This window comes from Eutrema salsugineum, unplaced genomic scaffold (genome assembly GCF_000478725.1).
Source record: "Eutrema salsugineum unplaced genomic scaffold, Eutsalg1_0 scaffold_28, whole genome shotgun sequence".
NCBI lineage: Eukaryota > Viridiplantae > Streptophyta > Magnoliopsida > Brassicales > Brassicaceae > Eutrema > Eutrema salsugineum.
The window spans coordinates 157,316-178,296 of NW_006256770.1; the positions used below are offsets into that span (position 1 = coordinate 157,316).

Sequence of the window (20,981 nt, forward strand, 5' to 3'; positions counted from 1 at the left end):
TTTTTCAGAAAACCCTAAGTTCAAAAATCAATTAAAAATGGCGAGTTTGAGCTTCATACCTTGCTGGAAAGAGAGATTTGATGACAGAATTGAAATCAACTTTGAAAAAGAGTGAGGTTTGGGCCAAGAATCTCTTAAAAAGCTTAAGAATTGACAAAGGTGTTCTATCTCCTAAATCTCCAAGTCTTTTGGAAAAGAAGAGAAAAAAGAGTTTTGATCCAAAAAATGCATTTCCTTTCTTTAAAAAGCGTTTTTGTAGCAAAAATGGGAAATTTCTGGGAATTCTTAAGTTTACGGGGACTTACCTTTCTTGTCTTGCACGCAACGAAGGTTTAAAAATTACGGAAAACTTAACGGGCTTTACCGGGAATACTCCAGAAATCACCGGGAAACTCCGGGAACTTTCGAAAAGCGGTGGAAATCCGCATTCCCATCTCAACGACCAATGGCCGCGGTCAGGTGACTCGCGACCGCGGCGTCATGGGCTCGGCCGCGGTCACATTCACGGTGCCGTGGTCGATGCTCCCTTGGCCGCGGATCGGTTGATCGCGACCGCGGCCCTTTCTCCGGCAGCCTTCGTCCAACTTTCAGGTCTTTGCCGGGCCAAGCAGCTAAAAACCTATCGTTTTCTTCTTGGTTTTTCTAATTTTCTGATTTTTTTTTGTGTTTTTATTTTATAAAATATCTGAAACTTAAAAGAAAAAGAAAGCATAAATTGTAAAAAGGAAAAGAAAACTAAAAGAAAGAGTACCTAAATGGGTTGCCTCCCATTAAGCGCTTTTGTTTTAAGTCGTTTAGCTCGACGTAGGCATGAAGAATCATGCTGATTTGAATGGCACTCCACTTGATGTGCCACTTCCGGTCGCTGGAGGTTTTACTTCTTCTCCTTGAGGAGCCGTCTTCTTTCCTTTACTCTTCTTTCAGACTTTAACATTGTTTAAAACCCTTTTTGTGTTTTCGATCAGCTCCTGGATTTGGTCCTCACTAGTCTCTGTTGCATCTGGTGGAATGATGATCTTGATCTTTGCAAAAGCTTTCGGCTTCTCCTTTTCTTTCTCTTTTGGCCGGTTTCCTTTGCTTGGAAAACCATCTAGGATAATCGGGTAAAACCTTCTACAATCTACATTGAGGAAAACAGCATGCCGGTTTGCGTGATCGATTACTGCTCCTACGGTAGCTAGAAATGGTCTCCCGAAAATGAGTGGCCTCTCCTTGTCTTTATCCATTTCCACGACTTGGAAATCAGCTGGAACAATCTTGTCTCCCACTAGAACTTGTAGATCATGAATCGCCCCTTCAGTATCTTTTTGAGATGAATCTCCAAAGATAACCTTAACCGTCGATGTCCTTAAGGTTTTTATGCCCAATTTTTCGGCAAATGTCTTTGACATGATGTTGACATTGGCTCCGGAATCGCACAGGCAGTCTGTGAAACTGATTCCTGAAATGAAACATTGGAAAACAAAACATCTCGGATCGTCGGCTTTTGTAAGCCTTTGAAACGGTGATCGTTGAGGTACCTTAAATGGTGGCTGCTTGGCATCAACATCCTTGTAAAGTGGTACAAAGATTGGGGTTTCTTCTTTCTTTCCATCGGTTCTGGCCTCTTCTTCGGGCAATGTGGTTATGGTGTTGCAAAACCTCTTAGGGTTATCTTTAACTCTTCCTGGAAGAACTCCACTTTGCCTCTTCATAGAGTCGGCTGTTTGGGCAACTTGCACGTCTAGCTTTTTGACGTACGAAGATAAAGCTTCAAACTTCCTGTTCAGGTCATTGTACATGCAATCAACCTTCACGTTCATGTCTTTAGATGCTTTTTCGTTCGTCATAACGAGCTGTTGGATGGACTGTTCAATACTACCGATTTGTGAAGCTAGCTGGTTCGTCGTGACTCCTTGATGTTGTACAAATTGATTGTTAAAACCCGTACCTTGGTAGTTATATGGCTGTCATGGTTGATAAGCTCCTGTCCCTCCGAAGTTTCCACCTTGGAACTTGTTTTGGAAGGATTTATGCTGTGGTGGGTAGTACTGATCTTGAGGATTCTCCACATTTGGATTGCGGTAAGAGAGATTGTTGTAATTTGCATTCCGGAAGTTGTTGTTGAAACCATTGTTGAAGCGATTTGGGTATGGTGCTTGTGCTCCTACATAATTCACCTCTTCTTCTTGAAAGGCTTGATTAATGTGATCGATATCACTATGTCTTTCATCTTCTGCGCCATTGTTGGTCTCACAAGCATGGATTGGGCGATTGTTGCTCTTCAAAAGCTGGCTCATCATGTTCTTCAACTCGGTTATCTCCTTGTTTTCTGTTCCGAGCGATCGTATTCAGGACAATCATTGCTATTGGCTTGAGCCAAATTTTCGATGAGGGCTCTTCCTTGGGCTATCGTCTTTTGTCCAAAATCTCCATTGCTAGCTGTATCAAGTGAAAGTTTGTATTTTGGTTGCAAACCTTGGTAAAATGTGCTCAGCAGGCTTGATCCAGGAAATCCATGGTGAGGGCAATCACGTCATACTCCTTAAAACGTTCCCAGGCTTCATAGAAAGATTCAGTCGGTCCTTGCTGAAAGCTTGAGATCTTTGTTCTCAACAAGTTCGACCTTGACTTAGTATAAAAGTGATTCAGGATAGCGATTTTACACTCTTCCCAATTAGTAATCGATCCTGCAGGCAAAGATTTCAACCAACGGTGAGCTTTGTCTGCTAATGAAAAAGGGAACAACTTACACTTTAAATAATCTGCTGGAACTTGGTTTGTTCTCATCATGCTGCAGATTTCTTCAAAGAGCTCGATATGTTCCATTAGGTGTTCAGAAGGAACTCCATGGAATTGGTTTTGTTTCACCAATTAGATGATTTGAGGCTTGACTTCAAACTCATTCCGGTTCGGAAATGGAACTTGGATTGCAGATCGGTTCTGAAAATTTTGAGTAGGTGCATCAAAATCAGCTATGCGATGGTTCTTGGCTTGTCTTCGGTGTTGATTTGCTGGCTGCACAGGGCGGTTAGCGTGCCCATTTGGCTGCATTGATGGGTGCATCAAGGTCTTCACGTTCTTCTCTCTTGCGATTCTGGTGGTTTCTCGGAGGAACCTCATCCTCCTCTTCATCTCGCCGAGTATGATCACCTCCTCTGTGATCATTCTCTTCATTTTCTCCATGTTCGGACCCGTCTTGGTCCATATTTAAAGCTCGGTTAATAGGATCTCCAGGCTGGTCGTCGTTGGCCATTCCTTGCGTTCGTCTAAGTCTTCGAAGTTCTCTTTGGTGTCTGTCTATCTCGTCTAGAATTAGAATGTTTTCTACAGGTCTGCGCCTGATATTCATGCAATTCAGAAAACAAAGGAAGGGAAAGATAATTCAGCAAAACTTTAAGAAAGAACTAGAGATCAGGTGTCTAGAACAGAAGTTAAAACAAGAAAAAAAGCAAAAGGCAGCGAAACAAATCCCCGGCAACGGCGCCAAAAACTTGATGTGTGTCAACTGCGTGAGGGAACAAGTTTTACCATTAACAAAAACAAATGAAAGCCGCAAGTGCACAGCTAATCAGTTGTAGTATTTAGGGATCGAATCCACAGAGATTTGTGTGCCTGGTATTCTTCTACGGTTTCTAAATTTATGTCTAGACTAGATTGGTTTTAAAGGTTAGTTGTTTTTCACGGATTAAACTAAAACTAAAGAAAGCAAATAATCTATCCTAAGGAACAAGTAGAAAAATCGAATGAAAAGGAAATAAAGCAAGCAAAATATCAAACTAAAACAATTGAAATGCGGATCTAAATAAGCAAGTAAAAATCGATTGGTTTGTAAACTATGGCTAAAAACACTGAGCTTTTGGGAACTCTACAGGGATCATAATCGGTTTTAACACTAGGGTAGATAGATTGGGATTGACGGATATCGATATATGGGGTTCTAGAGCTAGAGTACGGCGGTATGACTACGTCACTGTCTTGATCATAACCAACTGTTTCTCGCAACCCTGACCAGTAGGTTTCCACTCTGGCCCTGGAAGGGAGAGAACGCAAGAGCTTCACAAGACGCGTCAATACTCACGATCTCGCTGCAGGTAGGTTTCCACTCCTACGGAAAAATCGCCTGTTTCATTCTAGGGCTGATACTTAATGAAAACTTTTGCAACACTAACTATCTAGATCAGATACTAGGTGATCAATCAAGCATACATGCAATAAGAACAAGAATAAACAGAGAACAAAGTTGAAATCCCAGATCTATAAACCTAGATGTCTTAATCGATTATGAGAGCCCCTTTCGGGAACCCTAAGCCCAACTCGGGATCTACTCAGACATGGCTGAGGTTGACATCATCATTGGTTTTAATAAAAGTAATCAAAAACAGTAAAGAAAAGAGATGAAGATAGCTTCTCTATTGAAGAACTCGGACTTGAACAATCTTCTACAAAAATCGCATAAAAACGGCTAAAGGAAAAAGGGTTTCTGTAAAGTATGAAGGTTGGTGTCTAAAAACTTGTTTTAAACTAGTTATTAGGTCATTTTAATTCCCATAGTTTCTCTTTAAAATTTGTTTTTACGTTTTAAACACACCACCAAAACCCTCACAAAACTCGCCTGGTTCTAGACTTCCTTACTTTATATTTCTTTCGAAGGCTTTTGCAGGAAAGATCCTCATTCCCTGTGGATTTGATCCCTAAGTACTACAATCGATCAGCTGTGCACTTGCGGCTATTGATTTCATTTAGTGTAAAACTTGACACCCTCGACACACACCACATCAAGTTTTTGGCGCCGTTGCCAGGGAAGGCACGCGTTTTCTTTTCCGCAAAACCATAAGAAAGGTTGGTAAATCGACTCTAGAACCCCTTTTTCTGCATATTTCCATTTTTCGGTTATTTTGTTTCCATTTCAGAAGATATGGATCCTATAAATCGAAATCCACACTATGAGGAAGGTTTTTACAACACTCCTCAAGCCACTAGACGCAGACAGAAGCAGTACTTACACGATCTCTACGAAGAAATTCGAACCGAAGACTACAGAACGTTCCAGAATGAGCTATACGTACCTCCAATGGCAAACCCTAGACATCCTGTTCCTCGTCTGCCTCACCAAGATGAAAACGTCCAGCTCAGTCACCGATTGAGTCGACTAGAAACGGTGGTCATGCACTTAATCGCCGCTCAAGCCACATCAAGAGCCGCCTTTCACGAGAAAATTGACAACATGTCAACTCACTTTAACAAAAAGCTTGAAAATCATTCTGCTCAAGTTAAAACCATCGAGACTCAAGCAAACAAGGATGCTGAGACAATCAAGGAGAGGATAGAAGCAGTCGAAGGACGAGTTGGAGAAAACGAAGTTTGCATTCGCAAAGCCAGTGGGAACATCCACACCTTAGAGGTCAAGCTCGATGAAGCAGAAGAAACTATTAACGACCATAACAACCAAATCTACTCTTACGTGGAAGAAATTTGGGATGGAGTACACAAGGTTCAAGAAAAAGCCGAAGAAATCGGCTCAACCATGGACAAAGTAGTCTATGCTCTTGATGAAGTTGAAGAAAAGATTGATGAGATCATACAAGGACTTGGAGAGCAGATTCCAGCAACCAAAACTAAAGACTCAAGTCCAGAGAGGAAGTACATCAAGCCATAAGACCCAGGAGATCATCCAGGAAGCAAAGGAGCAAGCAACAGCAGCAAATCAAATCGGAGACACTTTCCCGCGGTCGCGTCGCTTCCGACCGCGGCCAGGATGCCTTCTCCTGCGGTCGTGCTCGGTCTACCCGCGGCCCATGGTTGTTTTCCCGCGGTCGCGTCCCCTGCAGTCAAAGCCAACCGGAAAAACGTTCCAAAACAGTCTCATTCAGCTCATACAAGCAGTTGTGCGTCTGATACACCTCCTGGGATGACTAAACCACTCCATCAACAACTGGTTTGCTCTATCAGCACCCAAAGATCTGAAGACAAGGACAAGTCATGGCCCTGCAACATGGCTTTGTCTTGTGAAGATGAGTATGAAGAACAATACTCTGAAGATGAAGAGTATGGGTTGTTTGTAGAAGATCCAAATGCAGGATATTTCTCAAAGGACAGTTCAGGAGAAATTCAATGGATCACCAACAACATCAGTAGAGAGAAGCTCATGGAGTTCAACAACGTGGTCAGGTCATCCCCTGCTCACCTAAACTTTGATGAATTCTGGAAGCTTGGTCGTTTGCAAGTCTTTTTCAGGTACTGCAAGGAGTCTAAAGAGGATATCCATAGATACTTTACGTGAGCTCGATACATGACAACACCAGAAGCAGCTATCTATGCGATTCACCTCAAAAAGCCTGAAGACTGCAGCCACTACACCAACAAAATCAGCAAAGAAAAGCTCGATGAATTCAATGATGTAGTCCAAAATTTGCCTGAAGGAATTACCTTTGCCAGAGCTTGCAAGGACTTCATGATAGGTCATTACTTCTGTGAGAGCAAGGAATCAATCTCTGAGGTAGAAGACTTGTTCAATCACGCCAGAAGAGGTAAACCTGTTCGAACACTTCACAAAATCGAAGGTGTAGGCCAGTTCCTTATCTCTTGTTCTATTAGAGGAGAAATGTTTAAAAACGTGCTTTGTGATTCTGGAGCTTGTCTTAACATGATATCCAAGGCCAATTGCTTTGAGACTTGGTATTAAACACCTGCGCAGGACTAGAGCAAAGATTAGTCTAGCTGATGATTCCAATGCAACACCTCAAGGAATAGCTCATGAAATTCCTTTGAGAATAGGAGATTGCATCGGCCTGTCGACTTTCTACATTGTCGAAACAAGAGACGCAACATATCCAGTGATTCTCGGATTGTATTTTCTAGCAACTTCCAGAGCTATAATGGACTGGCCAAACCGGAGGATTTCATTTGCTAATATCGACAAAGATGTCTTCACAGAAGCTGTCCCATACAACAGCAAAGCAGAAAACGTTTTGCAACAGAAGAATTTGAAGAAGAGCTTTGGAGTGACAAAGAACCTGCTAGGCAAAGCAAAGAGATGTCAAAAAAGACTTGTCTCAGGACAAGGTCATCTTCATTGGACTAAGCCACGTCCAACACCAAAAGTCGAGCTAAACGACTTAAAATAGAAGCGCTTAATGGGAGGCAACCCATTTAGGTATTGTTTTCTTTAGGATTTTTTTTTCTTTCTTTTTCTATTGATCTTTTTCTTTTTCTTAGTTTCAGGTGTTTCTTATAAAACAAAAAAAAACCAAAAAAATAAAAAAAACCCGAAAAAACCAAAAAGAAGGATGGTCCCTGACTGCTCGGCCCAGCAGGAACCAAGGAGAAGCAGGAACGGGCCGCGATATAAGCCCCCGCGGTCGCAGGTGTTCTGACCGCGGGAAACACATGTTCGACTGCGGCCGCATCTTTCGGACAACAGCCGAGCACCGGTTTACCGCGGTCGCGTGGCTCCTGACCGCGGCAAATGGTCATTGAGATCAAACCCGACCCCAAACCACCCACTTCACCTCATTTCACCTCACCAATCCCCACTCCACCTCATTCATCACCCTCCACCATCTTCATCACCACCTATCACCTTCCCAAACCTCTTCGAATGAATCCGGTTTATCTCCACCAGCATCCCGGATCCAGGTAAGTTCTCTTTGGCCTTACCAATTCGATTATCTATGCATTTTTCTCATCCAATCTCGACTTGTTTCACACTGAGGACAGTGTGATTTAAGTCTGGGGGAGGATTTCATCCCTTTCTAACCACTTTTCGTTCATGAGTCTTGCATTTTCCTTAAAGTTTTTCAAAATCGGTTTTCAAAACAAAATATGTTTTAAAAGGGAATGGTGAACATGAATCAATGATTAGTTGACTGTGTGCTTTTAGACTGTTCCTAGTGACATGCTCATTCATGATTTAGGACTAGACTAGGCGGTAGCTAAGCACATTTGAAACGAAGTACCCCAGAAGAATTTGAATGATTTCGATTTAGATGAAGGAATACACTAGCTCTGTTTTATTTGGACTTAATTTGGACTTAATTCTCTCATTGAAGCATTAGACCAGGGAAACGAATCATACATTCAGGACTCCTTTACCCTTTTTACCAATATCTGTTGATCCTGAATGGCTAGTTCATCTTTAGCTAGTTCCCCACCTTAACCAATCCTCTTTCAAACCAAATGCACTCTTGTTTTCTATTGTCTTATATGCAGATAAGTGCAAAAACGTTGGAGAGAAAGAGGAACGACGCAGTTTTCAGTCACCAAGGACAGAGACCTGCGATTTGCCAGAAAAATTCCCGGAAGGATTCAACACAAGAGGAAGCTCAGTTTGCAACGACGCCATTTAGGTACTCTTCCTTTTAGTTTTCTTTTCCTTTAAACAATTTATGTTTTCTTTTTCTTTTAAGTTTCAGATATTATATAAAACAAAAACACAAAAAAAAATCAGAAAATTAGAAAAACCAAGAAGAAAAGGGTAGGTTTTTAGCTGGTCGGCCCGGCAAAGACCTGAAAGTTGGATGAAGGCCGCAGGGTAAGGGTCGCGGTCGCGACCAACTGACCCGCGGCCAAGGGAGCATTGACCGTGGCACCGAGAATGTGACCGCGGCCGAGCCCATAATCGCTGCGGTTGTGCATCTCCTGACCGCGGCTGTTGGTCGTTGAGATAGGAATGCAGATTTTCACCACTTTTAAAAAGTTCCCGGAGTTTCCCGGTGATTTCTGGAGTATTCCCGGTAAAGCCCGTTAAGATTTTCTGTAAGTTTTAAACCTTCGTTGCGTGCAAGACAAGAAAGGTAAGTTCCCGTAAACTTATGAATTCCCAAAAATTTTCCGTTTTTGTATGCTTTTTAAAGAAAGGAAATGCACTTTTTGGATCAAAACCCCTTTTTCTCTTCTCTTCCAAAAGACTTGGAGATTTAGGAGATAGAACACCTTTTTCAATTCTTAAGCTTTTTAAGAGATTCTTGGCCCAAACCTCACTCTCTTTCCAGCAAGGTATGAAGCTCAAACTCGCCATTTTTAATTGATTTTAGAACTTAGGGTTTTCTTAAAAAGCCCATATCTCAGTTTATTGATGGTGGAAATAGCTTAAGAACAATAGATTATCCTTTTAGGTTATCTAAAAATCGATTTTAACACCTAGCTTAAGAGGAATTGAGATTTTTGAAAGTTGGATTTCACATGCTTTATAAAGATCGAATTTGGAACAGCAAAATTGATGAATTTTATTAAGTCTTGTGTGATTAGTGATTAGTATTAGGTAACCCATAGATTTGACATGGAAATTGCTCATTAAAACCGATTTTTAGAAGATTTCTATGTTGAGAACATCAAAAATCCGAATCTAGTCATGAACTACTCGATTTCTTTGATTCAATGTTAATTCTGCTTGCTCATGGTTTTAATTAATATCTTTATACTAGTATTGGTATAACTGATTGTTAATGTGTTAAAATCAGCATCCATATTCACTCTTTTTTCCAAGAATCATCTCATCTTGCAGAAAAATGGAACAAACCAGATCCCAAAGAAGCCGTTGCACTGGTGACAGCTCTGAGGACATTCCTGATAATGCTACTCTAGGAGAGAACATGCTGAACCAAGCCAGACCGAGAAGAAGAAACTATTTGATGAGATTACTCCAGCACTCAAGAGAAATGCGAGCAACTCCCGAGCCACCACAGATCCGATACGTTGGCAAGGAGATAAACCCGAGAGTGGACTATGCAAGACGTTTCAAGAAGCTGAACATCAAACCCACGCCTTGCATTGATTATCATACACTTGAGAAGCTTGGAATTAGAGAAGATGTAATCTGGTACATCGATGCACTTAAGCTGAGACTCTACATGGAGCTGAACCTTCCAACTTATCCTGAGCTAGTCAGCGAGTTCTTAGAAACTATTACACTCCACCACACGAAGAGGAGGAACCCCAGAGCATCAGATGGCATCTTGTCATTCTCTATCCGCGGACAGCCTTACTCGCTCACTATTTCTGCACTTTGTGAGGCTCTTAAGCTTCCATACACTGATGGGATTTACCTTGAAGATGAACCCGATTTTAACTTGTGGAGAGAGATGGGTCATGGAGTCTATGATAGCGGGAGATCCAAGTCAGCCCTTCTTACTCATCCTGCAGTGAGAGTTGTGCAAAAACTCTTAGCACACACGATTTTCTCTAGAGCCAACATGGGATGTGTTTTGAAGACCGAGCTCATTACACTTCAGATGCCATTTATGGACGACCCACGACTTGCCTGCTTTGCCTGGATCATAGCACAGAACATGGTGAAGGTGAAGCATGATTTACATGGTTGCGAAGACGTTACTCCAGCTTACGGGAGTGCTATTACAGCGATACCATGTTTGTGGAGAGAGATGGGTCATGGAGTCTATGATAGCGGGAGATCCAAGTCAGCCCTTCTTACTTATCCTGCAGTGAGAGTTGTGCAAAAACTCTTAGCACACACGATTTTCTCTAGAGCCAACATGGGATGTGTTTTGAAGACCGAGCTCATTACACTTCAGATGCCATTTATGGACGACCCACGACTTGCCTGCTTTGCCTGGATCATAGCACAAAACATGGTAAAGGTGAAGCATGATTTACATGGTTGCGAAGATGCTACTCCAGCTTACGGGAGTGCTATTACAGCGATACTACAGGCTGTAGGATTCCATTTCTCATCTGATGATCCACTTCCCGATGTCTGGTATGACCTACTTTATCTCTTTCGCGATCACACTATGTCTCGTGCCGCTTTCGATCCAGACAGGTTTGGTTACAAGTATTGCACAGGCACTGAGGAGCACCGAGTCTGCTTGCCTTCAGCATCAGTCCCGAGATTGTGTAACGGAGGACGTCTGCGATGGACTCCGGAACCCGATGAGTTTCTGCCATCTGTACCTCGTCTACCATCCACCATTGGCCAATACATAGTGGCCAAGGCAAAACGTGATGCAGCTGCGGCCCGTGCTCACTTTCAGCCATCTGACCGGCCACACCTCATCATCTACATCATCGCACACACATTCTGATCTGGAGCGCAGAGTTGAGAGATAGGGATGACGCTTTGAGCGCGTTGTCACCTTCCTACAGGAGCAGCACCAGTTCGCAGCAGACAAATCGGAGGATGAGTGATTGATCAGCACTTCACTGCCATCACGGTTCTATCATCATTTTCTTTTCTTTTATCTTATTTTATTTCGCTTTTATTCACCATTTTCTCACCAACTTTTTCACATTGGGGACAGTGTGATTTAAGTATGGGGGAGGATGTCTATCCGTACTAATCATTTTCTTGTTTTTGCTTTCAAATTTCAAGCACTTTTTAAATTTTAATATGTAACCTATTCAACATTAAGTATTTTTCAGGAATGTTTGACATAAAACTATGATGATTTAGACCTGCACGCTTCTACACTATGCACGATAGCTCATTCGTGGTTAGCACTAAACTAGGCGGTAGCTAGAGTACTTGCACTACGAACTCCCACCAGAGGACTTCTATTCATGGAGATTCTTTCTGACAGGATATACTAGCTCATTTTATTTGACCTTAATATTGACATCTAATTTTCTCATCATTGATTTTAGGCAGGCATCGACATACACATCTAGGACGTCTTTTACCCTCACTTTTACCACTCTTTGTCGTCATAGATAACCAGTTTATCTTTATCTGGTACCATACCATAAACCCAAAACCCTTGTTTTCAATCCTCATACATTCTCTCTTTAGTTTATATCAGCAGATATGTGCAAAAACGTCGGAGAGAAGAGGAGCGACACAGTTTTTAGTCACTCACAAAGGAAAGGGGACTGAATGGAATTTGGAAGGAAGAGTATCAGAAACCTCATGAAGCTTTACAAGACAGATCTTAACTGGTAATTTCGTGCTCTCTATGACTCTATATCTAAAGGTGTTCCCTCTCTTCAAAAAAAAAAAACGAACGAATGAAAAGAGAGAGGGAAACAAAAAGCCTAATGAGTCCTAGATTGTCAAAATTTGTGGAGCAAGAAGCAACTACTAAGCGTTTATAGAGCTATGTTTTTGAAAGATTTACAAAAATCTAGGTCTGGGGGAGTTGGGAGAGAACCTGAGGAAGAAGACCAGGAATCTATTGCAAGAAGAAAGTGACTGAAAACTGTGGATACCAACAGCTTCACTCTCTCTTGCCATTTTACATAATATCCTGCATCCCCCAGACCTTCAGGTAACCCATAAAAACTTTAAGCCTTACCCCTAGAATAACCCTTTTTGATACCTAGCCTAGATTGTCTTGTCTAGACTTTCTTTGATGAGAACCACCGAGATTTTTAATGAATGTTAAGAGCTAGTTGACTGGAAGTTAGATCTTAGTGCATAGATTTCCGCATGACGGATTAACGGACTAGTTATGCCTGTATTGCTAGTGAGAATTTTCTAGGCTATTCCCGATTGATGCATACTGATTGATATTGGTCTAGAAGTTTGGTCTCCGAGATTTTGTTTAGTTCCTGCGTTTTCAAACCTCTCGCCAAGATTTAGCCTTTATTTTGTTTGAGGAAAAACAAAAGACTAAGTCTGGGGGGAGTTGATAACACCGGATTTTGACCATTTTTATGGATCGCTTAAATGTCTTTTACGAGTGTTTTACTCCATTTTCAAAGGTTTTCAAAGGATTTCTATGTTTTTGGATTTTAAAAGACTTTTCAGGTAATTTGGGATAAAGATGCACAAATTGGAACAAAAAGACTCTTTTGGATAAATGCAGACCGTCAGAACTCTCATGGAGAGACGAAGACCTTCTCACCGTCTGATCACCCTCAAAATTGGATAAATCAACCAGCTTTCAAATGCACTTGGTTTGGAGACATTCCAACGGTTGGATCTCAAGATATTCCATTAGCCCCGGAGCCACTCGAAGACGGCCAGCAAGTCACGCGACTGCGGCCAACAGCCCATTCCCCGCGGTCACAAGTCTCCCGACCACGGCCAGCCACCTATTTCCCTCGGTCATGTCATTCCCGACCGCGGCCGGCTAACTCCGAACTAAAGCCCATATTTCTGAAGCCCAAAGTCATTCTCAGCCTCAATTCCGGAACCCTAAAGACCATGAAGTATTGAATACTATAAATACTTGTCATTTAGGTCGTTTTTAGACACCACCCTTCATACTTTACAGAAACCCTTTTTCCTTTAGCCGTTTTTATGCGATTTTTGTAGAAGATTGTTCAAGTCCGAGTTCGTCAATAGAGAAGCTTTCTTCATCTCTTTTCTTTACTGTTTTTGATTACTTTTATTAAAACCAATGATGATGTCGACCTCAGCCATGTCTGAGTAGATCCCGAGTTGGGCTTAGGATTCCCAAAAGGGGCTCTCATAATCGATTAAGACATCTAGGTTTATAGAGCTGGGATTTCAACTTTGTTCTCTGTTTATTCTTGTTCTTATTGCATGTATGCTTGATTGATCACCTAGTATCTGATCTAGATAGTTAGTGTTGCGAAAGTTTTCATTAAGTATCAGCCCTAGAATGAAACAGGTGATTTTTCCGTAGGAGTGGAAACCTACCTGCGGCGAGATCGTGAGTATTGACGAGTCTTGTGCAGCTCTTGCGTTCTCTCCCTTCCAGGGCCAGAGTGGAAACCTACTGGTCAGGGTTGCAAGAAACAGTTGGTTATGATCACGACAGTGACGTAGTCATACCGCCGTACTCTAGCTCTAGAACCCTATATATCGATATCCGTCAATCCCAATCTATCTACCCTAGTGTTAAAATCGGTTATGATCCCTGAAGAGTTCTCGAAAGCTCAGCGTTTTTAGCCATAGTTTACAATTCCATCGATTTTTACTTGTTTATTTAGATCCGCATTTCAATTGTTTTAGTTCGATATTTTGCTTGCTCTACTTGCTTTCTATTCGATTTTTCTACTTGTTTTTTAGGATAGATTTATTTGCTTTCTTTTGTTTTAGTTTAATCCGTGAAAAACAACCAACCTTTAAAACCAATCTAGTCTAGACATAAAGTTAAAAACCGTAGAAAAATACTAGGCACACAAATCTCTGTGGATTCGATCCCTAAATACTACAACTGATTAGTTGTGCACTTGCGGCCTTCATTTGTTTTTGTTAAGGGTAAAACTTAAGCCTCACGCAGTTGACACGCATCAAGTTTTTGATGTGCTCAGGTTTTAACCCTAGTTTTCTGCAAGCGCACAGATGTACGTTGTAGTACTTAGGGGTCGATCCACTGAAGACCAAGTAACTGCAATACGAGTTTACTTGAGATGAGAACTGAGCTAAGATGAAAATATGGGTGTTTGTTTGGGGGTTGTGAACAGTGACAAAAATAGCAAATAATAAACTTAAAAACAAGTAAACAATAAGATCAAATCAATACGAGAAGGTGTTGGGCGTTAGGGAATTCACCGGGAATCATAGAGTAGCTAACAAGAGAATTAAACATAGAGTTTTCTATAGATGTGTTCCTGAAATCAAACCCAGACTAACCTACTCACGTAGTATTAATCACAAATCAATTCACTCAGATTTACTAAACTCCCATTCGGTTCTCTAAGTGTCTAGACAAATTAGTTTGATAATTTCACAAAACGCTTTAGATCGACTCACGCCGTCTAAGAGAATTTGTTCATCTAAATAGGGTTAATCGATTCTACAACACTTTCGGTGAGTAAATCAACCTAATCGCAGTAGCTAGATGGTCGATCCAAGCCACATAAACGAAACACAAATTTAGACGAAGAACTCTAAAGATAAACCCTAATCTAACAAACCAGAAATCAATCCATGAATTCCTTTGAAAAATCCCTTAAAACCCAACAAGGGAATTACTCAATCATAGTGTATGAAAACATCACAGAAGTATTGTAGTTTGCTGGAAATTAAATAAGAGAAAGGTAAAGAACGAAGAACGAGGATGAAGATGGAGATCGATGGTGGCTCCTTCGGCGACTCCTTCTTCTCCCAAAGACAGCAACTCCGAGGCGTGCGGCTCTTCTCTGCTCTCTCTCCACCACTTGGCCATTAGAATGACCTAAAACGAGTATATATAGCCTTCTAAATCGTTGGAAACGTCTAGGGTTTGAAGAATGAGTAGTGGGCTGGACTTGGGCTTGAATTAGGTCACTTTCGAACGTCAACGTTGTCTGGCCGCGGTCGCGGTGGTCCTGACCGCGGGGAATCATGGTCTGGCCGCGGTCGCGGCCTATGCTCTCCTTCGAGACTGCATTTTCCGTCTTTAGTGCATCGGGAATATCTGAAGATCTGGAGGATGCAAGATATTATGCAAAACCGCAAGAGAGAGAAGGACCTGTTGATGACCGCAGATTTTCAGTCACTTCTCCTTTGCCAAATGCTGTGGCATAATCTTCCTCCATTGTTGTAAATAGTTACTCCCCCAGATTTAGATCTTTTCCGGGAATCAGAAAGATAATCTCCAAAACGCCAAATAATCAGATTCAAGCTTGTCTCAAGTATAAAACTCGATCCTCCTAGACTCTCTAAGGTTTTAAATTTCTTTTCCCTTCTTCATTTTTCTTTTTTTTTTTTCTCTTTTTTTCGGATATATTATTTTTTTTTTTTGGAAAGGGGAAACAACCTTTAATAGAAAGAGAGTCGAAAGGACGAAATTATACCAAGATTTTGAATGTTTTTCCAAGGCAAACTGAGTTTTCTCCTTTTGTTGAATCATTCCAATGAAATCGCAAGTCTATGTCTTTAGTGACTGATAACACCGTATTTTGACCAATTTTATGGATCGTTTTGAAATACTTTTTCTATGTCTTTAATTGCTTTTAAGTACTTTTATCACGTTTCTCTAGTATTTGTAGTTCCAAGACTCTTTTCAGGTAACTTAGGGAAAAGCTTAACAAAATGTATAGAAAACCAGATTTCAGCTCAGAGTCAAATCCTCAGAAGTTCACCCCTGATTGAAGGCCTTCTCACCGTCTGATCCAGCTCAAATTTGGAGACCTTAAAGATGGAAGTATCAGCTTTCCAGCACATTTTACAGCTTGGCAATCCAACGGTTCAATCAAAAGATACGCGAATAGCAAGATGTCCCGTAAACCAGCCGGCGAGCATTTCCACCAGCGGCCAACAGGCCATTTCCCGCGGTCAGAAGCATCCCGACCGCGGCCAGCAGTCCATTTCCCGCGGTCACAGCCCTCCCGACCGCGGCCAGCCAACTCCGAGCCCAAAGGCCCATTTCTGAAGCCCACAATGATTCCCTCATTTGGAGAAACCCTAAGTGACGTCCAGAGATGTCTTGAGCACTATAAATACGTCTTAGAAACCCAATTTCGAGGATATGCTATTTTTCTTATTGTTTTAGAATACTTTTAAGTTTTAGGTTTTAGGGAGAGAAAGATTTGTCTCTTGAACCCTTGTTCTTTCTTTTTCAATTTCGGTTTCTATTCTACTTCTTAATACTATGTTTTTGATTTTGTTCATCATGTCTGAGTAGTTTTATTGTTGGGATTAAGGGATTTTCGATGGGGATTTATATGTTTGATGAGGATTCCATGTGCTTTTGAGCCGAATCTTAGAACTTTTTCTTCTGAATTCGTTTTTACTGCATGAGAGTAGCGTCATGAACTACAATCTGATCCAGATGCTTGGTGACACGAAAGTGTTCATCCGGTGTCAGATCTAGTTTGGGAGAGCAAAACAAACATAGGAGTGGAAACCTACCTATGGGCGATTTGTGAATGCTGACGAGTCTTAAACATAATGCATCTCTTCTTTTCCAGGGCCAGAGTGGAAACCTACTGGCCAGGGTTGAGAGAGATAGTTGTCTATGATCACGACAGTGGCGTATCCATACGTCTGTGACTCCAGTTCAAAAAGTTTAAGCTAAGATCTTATCAATTTTACTCTCTAGCAATGTTTTGAATCGTTCGTACCCCTGAGAAAAACTTCCCTGAAGCCCAACGCTTCTTTCCTTATAGATTCACACCGTTTTTATTTCAAGCTTTAATTCAATATTGTCATTCCTTTTTAGTAGATTTTCATTTAAGCAATTAGAATATCCGTTTTCCTCGTTTTTACTCATTTTCGTTAAGTTTGGTTATTAGGCCATTTAATTCCCGTAGTTTCTTTTTAGATTTCGTTTTTACATTTTAAACACACCACCAAAACCCCCACAAAACCGTTTGGTTCTAGACTTCCTTACTTTATATTTCTTTCAAAGGCTTTTGCAGGAAAAGATCCTCCTTCCCTGTGGATTCGATCCCTAAGTACTACAATCGATCAGCTGTGCACTTGCGGCTATTGATTTCATTTAGGGTAAAACTTGACAACCCACACACCACCACATCAAGTTTTTGGCGCCGTTGCCGGGGAAGGCACGCGTTTCCTTTTCTGCAAAACCCCGAGAAAGGTTGGTAAATCGACTGTAGAACCCCCTTTTCTGCATATTTCCATTTTTCGGTTATTTTGTTTCCATTTCAGAAGATATGGATCCTATAAATCGAAATATACACTATGAGGAAGGTTTCTATAACACTCCTCAAGCCACCAGACGCAGAGAAGAACACCAAGCCCGAAATCTTAGCTACATGGATCGATACAGCCAGCCAAACCATCCATACCACCGACGCAGAGAGACTGTTCGACGCCAGGAAGATCCTTATGGTCCTCCTCCAACCTAATTCGAGCCACACGCCTATAATCCTCCACTGCAGAACCCTAATCAGCAAGAGGACAACTTGAGGATCAGCAGACGTTTGGGACGCCTCGAATGAATGATAAACCAATTCCTTGATCAGCAGATTCTCACCGAAAACACCCTGCTCAAGAAAATTGACTCAATCTCTGAAGAGTTCAACAAAAAATTCGATGATATGGCCAATCATGTTCGAGTTTTGGAAGAACAAACTCACAAGGACTCACAAACACTAGCTGAGATGATCCACCAAGTCGCAACAGAGCAGACAAGACAAGGGTATGACATCATACAAAACTCAAGTGATATTGTCGAATCAAAACAGGAGATTAAAGAAGTCAGAGAATCCACCTCCTGGTACAGAGAGAAGACAGACGAAGAGTTGCAAGAGATCGAGCACAGGCTGAACAAACTCGAGCTCAAAGCACGAGAGATTGATGCAAGAATGGAGCAGAAACCCAACATTGAGCAAATTGAGAGATTTTCTAAGAAATCTCCCAAAGATCCTGATGAAGATGCACAACAACGCCCTGGTATGAGTTCATATGATGCTAGTATACCCAATAAAGAAGCTGGAGAGGTTAGTATCAAGTACAAGAAGGAAGAGAAGGACTATGAGCAGATTTCATCCGGAGCCGCGGGTCCGAGTGTTCCGACCGCGGCCAAGACCCTGTTCCCCGCAGTCGCGACTCCTCTGACCGCGGGAGTTGGTCGCTCAGATGCACCTCTGGGTTTTGAGAGGAAAATAATACATCTCCTGTCTCAACTTCAACCTCCAGCACCTAAAAAAGCAACTCAGGAAGAAGAAAACCAAGTTTCAGATGAAGAAACAGATTGGCAGGAATCATTACCTTGTATGATGGCAAAGGAATGTGTTGAAGATCCAGCTGACTCTTCAATCCAAGAAGACCAGACATGCAGTGAGATAAAGATGCCATACATCGATTCAATCATTGAATATGACGCTGCAGCTTTCTTTTGTGAATCCTATTCTGCGTTCGAGACACCAGCCAACACCTACAGAGAAAGGCAAGTTCGAATTCTCCATAAGGTCAAGACTACATGTCAGTTCCTTTATCTCTTGTTCTATTAGAGGAGAAATGTTTAAAAACGTGCTTTGTGATTCTGGAGCTTGTCTTAACATGATATCCAAGGCCAAATGTTTTGAGACTTGGTATTAAACACCTGCGCAGGACTAGAGCAAAAATTAGTCTAGCTGATGATTCCAATGCAACACCTCAAGGAATAGCTCATGAAACTTCTTTGAGAATAGAAGATTGCATAGTGCCTGTCGACTTCTACATTGTCGAGACAAGAGATGCAACTTATCCAGTGATTCTCGGATGGTCTTTTCTAGCAACTTCCGGAGCTATAATGGACTGGCCAAACCGGAGGATTTCATTTGCTAATATCGACAAAGATGTCTTCACAGAAGCTGTCCCATACAACAGCAAAGTAGGAAAACGTTCTGCAACAGAAGAGTTTGAAGAAGGACTTTGGAGTGACGAAGAACCTGCTAGGCAAAGGAAGGAGATGTCGAAAAAGACTTGTCTCAGGACAAGGTCTTCTTCATTGGAAAAAGTCACGTCCAACACCAAAAGTCGAGCTAAACGACTTAAAACAGAAGCGCTTAATGGGAGGCAACCCATTTAGGTATTGTTTTCTTTAAGATTTTTCTTTCTTTTTCTATTGATCTTTTTCTTTTTCTTAGTTTCGGTGTTTCTTACAAAACAAAAAAGCAAAAAAAAAATCAATAAACCCGAAAAAAACCAAAAAGAAGTATGGTCCCTGACTGCTCGGCCCAGCAGGAACCGAGAAGAAGCAGGAAGAGGCCGCGAAATAAGCCCCCGCGGTCGCAGACGTTCTGACCGCGGGAAATGCCTCTTCGACCGCGGTCGCGTGATTCTGACCGCGGCCAAGCACCTGTTTACCGCGGTCGCGTGACTCCTGACCGCGGCAATTGGTCGTTGAGATCAAACCCGACCCCAAACCACCCACTTCACCTCATTTCACCTCACCAATCCCCAGTCCACCTCATTCATCACCCTCCACCACCTTCATCACCACCTATCACCTTCCCAAACCCCTTCGAATGAATCCGGTTCATCTCCACCAGCATCCCGGATCCAGGTAAGTTCTCTTTGTCCTTAGCAATTCGATTATCTATGCATTTTTCTCATCCAATCTCGACTTGTTTCACACTGAGGACAGTGTGATTTAAGTCTGGGGGAGGATTTCATCCCTTTCTAACCACTTTTCTTTCATGAGTCTTGCATTATCTACACTATTTGCATTTTCCTTAAAGTTTTTCAAAATCGGTTTTCAAAACAAAATACGTTTTAAAGGGAATGGTGAACATGAATCAATGATAGTTGACTTTGTGCTTTTAGACTGTTCCTAGTGACATGCTCATTCATGATTTAGGACTAGACTATGCGGTAGCTAAGCACATTTGAAACGAAGTACCCCAGAGGAATTTGAATGATTTCGAATTAGATGAAGGGATACACTAGCTCTGTTTTATTTGAACTTAATTTGGACTTAATTTTCTCATTGAAGCATTAGACCAGGGAAACGAATCATACATTCAGGTCTCCTTTATCCTTTTACCACTCTCTGTTGATCTTGAATGGCTAGTTCATCTTTAGCTAGTTCCCCACCTTAACCAATCCTCTTTCAAACCACATGCACTCTTGTTTTCTATTGTCTTATATGCAGATAAGTGCAAAAACGTTGGAGAGAAAGAGGAACGACGCAGTTTTCAGTCACCAAGAACAGAGACCTGCGATTTGCCAGAAAAATTCCCGGAAGGATTCAACACAAGAGGAAGCTCAGTTTGCGGGAAAGCGGCCGATTCATGCCTCAACTGCACCTTCTGGTACCGATTAGTGTCTGTACTTTGTTGCTGTGCCTACACATGCCCGAACTATGCAAAATGTGAATATTCATACGTGAACTCAAATTTTTTTGCCGATTCATGCATTGACTCTTACTCCGTTAGTCAACTCCGTTAAATTGTTAACGGTCTGACTCATATGCCACGCTGGAATCCCCGTTGGAACAAGAGTATGATGCGACGTCGTTTTGAATAATTCTAAAAAAAAAAATTTGCAGCTTCCAGGAATCGAACCCTGAACTACTCTCATTAATTCAAGCCCAGAAACCAATAGACCAAATGTACTAATCAATTATCTGTTGCACGCTTAAACAATATAAACAATTGTACACCCATTATTAAAAAAAAAAAAATACATTGCGAAGATATCACCATCGCGACTCAGATCGTCAAATACCGACGAATCAGACTTCTTCTTTGATGAATCGTTC

General features: G+C 41.7%; 1 non-coding gene across 1 annotated transcript; it reads left to right on the forward strand.

The window, feature by feature from the left end:
* Positions 1 to 2,492: 2,492 nt before the first annotated feature.
* On the forward strand, positions 2,493 to 2,596 carry LOC112085963. The gene has a single exon (XR_002899215.1). It is a non-coding gene; the product is annotated as a small nucleolar RNA R71 (small nucleolar RNA).
* The last annotated feature ends 18,385 nt before the right edge of the window (positions 2,597 to 20,981 follow it).